General features: G+C 41.9%; 1 long non-coding RNA gene across 1 annotated transcript; it reads left to right on the forward strand.

The window, feature by feature from the left end:
* The first annotated feature begins 1,421 nt into the window (after positions 1–1,421).
* On the forward strand, positions 1,422–2,674 carry LOC138964433 (uncharacterized). The gene is made up of 2 exons (XR_011455102.1): positions 1,422–1,713; positions 2,073–2,674. It is a non-coding gene; the product is annotated as an uncharacterized lncRNA (long non-coding RNA).
* The last annotated feature ends 4,576 nt before the right edge of the window (positions 2,675–7,250 follow it).

The raw sequence follows: 7,250 nt of genomic DNA on the forward strand, positions 1-7,250 counted from the left end.
TTGAGAAGCCACAACAGATAATATAGGGCTAAGAAATAAGCCCTAAAATTCTCAATCCCATTTGACAGGACTTCGCCTTCAAAGGTGAATGTGGTGAACCGCCACGCTGTCTGTCTCTGTCTCGCGATTCACCCCGGCAAAGCCGGGTATTCCTCTAGTATATGTATAGGTTACAACACGAGTGTTTTTTTATATGGCTTGTATTTCAGTCAAGACCCAGCGGATGAATATCATCGGGAGACACGAGCCTCTGGCGAGTGGCTCTCGATTGATATTCCCGCTGGGTCTTGACTGAAATACAAGCCATATAAAAAACCACGAGTGTTGTAATCTGTATATCCCATTCTACCATCAAACACAAAGTGTAGACTACTAGCGGCACTGTTGCGATCTGTGCAGGGTAAAACTGTTGCCAGCGAGACTTAGCCCTTTTGCAACCTTAAACTAAGTGACCGTCGCTGAAAAAATAAAACGAATGAGTGCATCGATAAGTACGCGGTAACACTACTTTCAGACCATTTAAAAGCTTTAAGTAAAGGTTCATAAGTTGCAAGAAAGTAATGAAGTCGAATAGAAATTAGTTTAGTTGAAGCGCACAATTCTTTTGTTTTGCGTTTCAGGTCGGCAGAACGGGCGAAACGGGTTTGGGACCCATTTGGCTTACTCGATTCAGAATTGATTCCACGTTGTTTTTCTCGAACGTGTGTAATTAGGCTTATTGACAGAGAAGCAAATCTTAGGGAACAAATATGTAGGTTTAGATTTAACCATTTGCTCCCTATTTGAAATGTATCTACGTGATAAACTGTTTTGCGAGTGTGTTTGCATGGATGAACTTAAACTGGTATGGGTGAGAGGAAAACGCGACCGACACGTCTGTCACCGCCGATTGATTGCATTTTGAAGGAATATGACTGGATTACGGAAAAATATGTGGACTTACTGCAGAGCCAGGCAAAAGAGTAGACTTGCTCGCAAAACACGTGAAACAGCCGATGTTTGATAGCTGAAGGCGCACACCGGCAAAACACACTACCGACAGATTCTCAAAAGTCGTCTGCTAACGATGCAAGGGGAGGGTACTCGTGTTTTTGTTTTGGTTCGCTAGCATCTGGTTATCTTGTAAGTTGAATGTTCGTTTTTTTCGACCTGCATTGCTTTCATAATGAAAGAAACTTTTGCTTATTGCATCTCATACATCAGATCAGTTCTGAGATTCATTTTTGCGTGCAACTGATATGGTTTTCTGAGCCGTGCAATACGATTTTAGAACTTCATACAAATGTGTCACATTGTTCGGCGCGAGCGAGGTCAAAGGTCGGGAGGAAAGTAGTCCTTTGCCCAAATCGGAATCTGCACTATCATATATTTTTTGGAGTCCATGATGTATTTATTGAGCTATAAAAATACAACATATATACCCATACTGTCACAAAGATGTGAGTAGCATATTTGTGAGGTGAAACCACGTCGTGTTTTTAACCTCCCTAAATGTTGTACAGGCGAGGGTAGCTGACCGGACTGGCGTTATTCACGTGTTTCGGGTGTTGCACGTAAAACTGGCTTAGCTTGATGTGAGTTGTGTTTGAGACATGTAGCTGGTCTGGGGTAAATAACGTCACAGCGTGTGAGATTTCCAACCGGGAAGGTTGTTCAGCGTGTGTCAGACTTGTTCTGGGAACAAGTACTCTTTCAAGAGACGGGTCTCTTAAGGTAAATGATTTACTATGTTGTATATTATTGACGTTGGAATACATAGCTGGAGCGTAAAGGTTAGTGTGTATAAAGTGCACCCAATCTTAGTGTGAAGCGTTGAGAGAATTCTTGAGGTAATTGTTTCACGGTTTTTCATGGGGAATTTCTTGAACATAATTGCTACGCATTTATGTTATGTTTAAGACGGTCATGCTTTGTATGGGGAGTGTTATTCATTGATTAAGTGTTAGTTTGGATATTGAATCTGTACGGAATGTGAACGTGGAATGAACGAGAATGTATGAGTGGTACATGAACGTTTGGAAGAAGAGATGGTTTTAGAGAATGTTGTATTAAGACTTGGTTAAATTCTTTAGGAGTTTCCATGAGGGTTTTCCATGGCGTATAAGGGAGGGACCTTACACGAGAGAAGCGCTAGACGACGGTGGAAGCAAGGGACCACCTCTGCGCAGATGACTAGACGAGTGGAGTCTTCATCAAGACCGGTCGTAGCTGACGACGGTTGTTTCCGCTACGGGCGGAAGGGTTTCTCGGGGAGAAACCTGGAAGGTGTGTGTGGGCATCTTCCATGAGATGTGTGTTGGCATCTTCAGTGAAAGGTGCGTGTTGGCATCTTCAGTGAGAGGTGTGTGTGGCATCTTCAGCGAAAGGTGTGTGTTAGCATCTCTGTGTGTTGGCATCTGAATTCATTATTCTACGAGGAATCAGCGAGACAAGCAAGTGAACTGGCGACATGCAGTGAGCCGTGATACGAACTCGTGAGTGTCTGTTGGTACCTTCTTGTGTGCGTTAATCTATATTTGAGAAAGTATTGTTATAATATGTATTTACATGCCTTGAGTGAAGCTGGAAGATTGTGCGAACTGTGTGTTGAAAAGTTGTTCGTATATATTGATGTATTTAAAGTGAAGACGTATGTTGTTTTGGTTGAGGAAATAATGAGCCTGCATCCTCCCAAGTTCTGTTTTTGAAGTGTTTGGTGTGAAAGGGTAGAGACAGTGCAAAAGGGCAGAACACGCATAATAAATTCACATGCAAACCACTTCGTGACACATTCACTGAAGTAACAGAGACAAAGAAGGGAGGTCATGGGATATATATATATACACTCACGCTGCAAGATTCACATAAACGCAAGTGGGGAGAAATTCACAAACAGCCTTTCTTTTTCCTCCCCAACACACACAGCACATTATAAATATTACCTGAACGAACGACATTCGATTTGCGAGTCAGCTATACAGCACATCTGCACATGCGCATTATGCAACTCATCCCACGGCCATTCATTGCATTGCGCAAAGCCAACGCCCAAACAGCAATCTCTACTACCTCTGCTCTCTTTACTCGGAAATCAATTGATTGACACAGACACGCTGCGCTGGTTAAAATGCTGAGCTACGCGCGCGGGCACGCGACAATCTGAACGCGCCATTTGATTGCGTTGACAAAGAGGGTGGCAGTCATAGGCGTATGAAATGTGTCGTTTTTGGTTTAATTTAGTTTTTTGACTGAATTGTTGAAGTGCGTGGAAGACAAAACACACAGACAAGCTATAGGTAATTTTAATAAGAATAGTTTTGTGACTAAAATGTTACACTGTATGGAATAAAAACAGCGTGTTATAGGCCAAGCTTCAATAATCAAATAATAAGAAGAGTATGCGAATCGAATTCCATTCCAATTGTTGGAAAATTCGGGTCGCTTCTTCCTAGTGGAAAGCTAGCAGCAAGGTGTGTGTGTGTGTGTGTGTGTGTGTGTGTGTGTGTGTGTGTGTGTGTGTGTGTGTGTGTGTGTGTATGTGTGTGTGTGTGTGTGTGTGTGTGTGTGTTTCGGTGTAAATATATCAGCCACCTGTGCTTCAGGCAGAATGACCAAGTGTTTTACGTGCCACGGCTGTGAAACGGGGGTGGGACATGGATAACGTCTAGTCTCTAATTCATCACATGAAATTGACAGTGGAACCCCTTTTTAAGACCTTCAGAAATCCGAGAAAATCAGGCCTTACAGAGGAGGGACCCGATGTAAATTTACAGAGATTAATTATAAACAGAACATCTACAAAAATAAAGGGCTTAAAAAGGGGGGAGTCTACTTGGACACACACCAAAAATGTGTACCCTGTCTGCCTTCTGTGCAAAGTAGATTTTTCCCCCACTAAATTAAGTTCGTAGCTGACATCCATACATATGTTAAGGGGGCAGGTACACCTGAAAATTTGACCAACAATGACTTTTTTTCTTTCCTGAATGTGTTGGTTGTTTTTGATGCTAAATTGGCTGAATTTTATTACACAGTTTAAATTTTGTGACTGAGTGCAATAGTTTTCGAGTTATTCGGCTTCAATGAGGGGGTGTCTGTGCCGAGTTTCGTAAATTTTGACCCCCAAAATCGAAAAATTGACTCCGTACTATACACCATGCTTATCGAACATAATGACGGCTCCCGCGCAGTATTTCAACTACAAGCCGCTCCCTTCTCTCTCCCACCGGAAGCAGCATTGTTTTGCTCTGCAGTGGAGATTTTCATTCAAGGTTGGAGTTGTATTGTGTTGCATGTGTGCAAACCACCTCCGAAAATGTTTCAGAGGAAAAAAGGTGTCAACTTCTCGAAGAAAAGAAAGTTTATGGGAAACCAACACACGCCAGGAGGTTCGAAAGCGAAGAAAGTATGTTTTGAACAGTGTTCGACTCCATCGCCGGCATCGGTTCACAACAGTGCGAGTGTGAGCGATGACAATTTGGTGACTGAAATCGATTCGATTTTCACAGGGGACACGCCCACAACTTCCCAGAAGAAACTGTTGATCATGTACAAAGTGATTGAGAAGGCAGAAGGCAGTGGCAAAGATGTAATAAACCCTGTGACTGTGAAAGGTGGTGATGATGATATAGTTAGGCCTACTGTTGCTTCCATGCCTGCTGGGAACAGGATCATTGACATACAAATGTTGTCAGACATGATAAACACTCAGTTAGTGTGCAAAGTTTGCAAAGTGATTGTCACTTTGTTGGAAAAGACAAGACAAGGGCTTGACAGTGAGTTGGTGTTCCAGTGTAAGAAAAAGTGCAACACTTGTTTTCATAAATTCATACCAGTCAACAAATAAGTTTTGGAAACTTGACAAACAGTTCTGTGAACCGACGCTCCGTGCTGGCAGCGCGGGCAATCGGCAGCGACCGGACATTGACACGGAACGTATCAAGCACGCGTAGCGCCAGGCATCATCTCATGAGGCCAGAATCACCCGCAGGCGCCAGAGACTGACCATGAATGAGTTGCAAGCTGAGAGGGAGGATCTACCCTATAATCCAGGTGGACATTAGGACAGGAGCTGAAGGCAAGATCAAACATGCTATTGTTTTCCTGAATTTTGAGGGTCAAAAAGTTAGTCGAAATTCACATTTGTCGGCAGTTTTCAAAGGATATCTCAAGAACCTTTTGAGATATAGCAAAGAAACTTTGGGTTTTTCTTTTTTATACTGTTTGCTAAAGGATGAACCTCTGATCTTTCAGAAAAAAGCATAATTTTTTTTTTTTTAATATTATGAAGTCACATATTTTATCGACTATTTTACGAGGAATTGGCGAAGCTGAAAAATGAGTTCCTAAGGCCCAAATACTCGAGACTGAGGTTCATCCCTTAGAACAAACATTAAATTTAAGCTATGCAAATCATTGGAGACTTACAATGATTGGTTGAGACTGAGTGTGTTGAGAACCATGTAAACCTTCAAAATTAACCGCGATAACAATAAATACAATTATACCCAAATATCCACCTTTATATTGTGTTATGTACAAAACTAATTAGATTTTCTTAAAATTCAGCCAATTTACTATCTTCCTGCTAAATCCCATTAAATTTCAGTGATATTTACCTGATGAACCATCAACACAAAAATGTGACCCCCCGCTAGGTGTACCTGCCCCCTTAATCTGAGAAATTCATTTTTGACTCACATGCGAAGCAAAAGTGAGTCTATGTACTCACCCGAGTCGTCCGTCCGTCCGTCCGTCCGAAAAACTTTAACGTTGGATATTTCTTGGACACTATTCAGTCTATCAGTACCAAATTTGGCAAGATGGTGTATGATGACAAGGCCCCAAAAAACATACATAGCATCTTGACCTTGCTTCAAGGTCAAGGTCGCAGGGGCCATAAATGTTGTCTAAAAAACAGCTATTTTTCACATTTTTCCCATTTTCTCTGAAATTTTTGAGATTGAATACCTCACCTATATATGATATATAGGGCAAAGTAAGCCCCATCTTTTGATACCAGTTTGGTTTACCTTGCTTCAAGGTCAAGGTCACAGGAGCTCTTCAAAGTTGGATTGTATACATATTTTGAAGTGACCTTGACCCTGAACTATGGAAGATAACTGTTTCAAACTTAAAAATTATGTGGGGCACATGTTATGCTTTCTTCATGAGACACATTTGGTCACATATGATCAAGGTCAAGGTCACTTTGACCCTTATGAAATGTGACCAAAATAAGGTAGTGAACCACTAAAAGTGACCATATCTCATGGTAGAAAGAGCCAATAAGCACCATTGTACTTCCTATGTCTTGAATTAACAGCTTTGTGTTGCATGACCTTGGATGACCTTGACCTTGGGTCAAGGTCACATGTATTTTGGTAGGAAAAATGTGTAAAGCAGTTCTTAGTGTATGATGTCATTGCTAGGTTTAGTTATTTGACCTTGACCCTGAAGGTCAAGGTCATGTAAAGGTCAAGGTCAAGCATGTGAGTCGTATGGGCTTTGCCCTTCTTGTTTTTAAATCCACTCTGCCAGCGAGCTAGGAACGTGTCAGGTTGTTGATTTCTGGTGTGTGTCCAACTATAAGCACCCTCTTGACCTATGCTAAACCCTGGTCAAATCGACGTTGGCGAACATGATCGATTGCACTGGAACAAACGAACGAACGAACGAACGAATGGTTTATTGCTTAGGCCGTCGGCCCATTGCAAAGGGAACGGTGGGACGGGGAAAGGGAGGAGAGGGATGTGGGTCACGAACGAACACGAAAAACCGAGATAACCATGTCCAGGCTTCCGAGACATTATTCAAGTCTTTGACTGATCACAGTCCAATGTTTTTCGCGAAAGAATAAGAATAAGAATACTTTATTATCTCATAGAGAAATTCAGGCGTGGTACATAACAATAATACAAACAGGACATTGTTTTTACATAAGACATATAGCACTATATAACAGGGCAGGTTATAAACACACCTCCCACATACCTTTCTGGCCATTCCTTGCATTGTGCTTACGCATTCAGTCATGAACACATCTATGTCTCACTTACACATCGCACACATGGACATTCTTATACGCTCAACTTACCCGTTCACACATGGACATTCGACCACGCTCCACTTACACATTCTTATACGCTCCACTTACACATTCACACATGGGCATTCTTATATGCTCCACTTACACATTCCCACATGGACATTCGACTACGCCCACTTACACATTCCCACATGGACATCTTTAAAGCACTGCGCTTACATAT

This window comes from Littorina saxatilis, linkage group LG4 (assembly GCF_037325665.1).
Source record: "Littorina saxatilis isolate snail1 linkage group LG4, US_GU_Lsax_2.0, whole genome shotgun sequence".
Classification (NCBI taxonomy): domain Eukaryota; kingdom Metazoa; phylum Mollusca; class Gastropoda; order Littorinimorpha; family Littorinidae; genus Littorina; species Littorina saxatilis.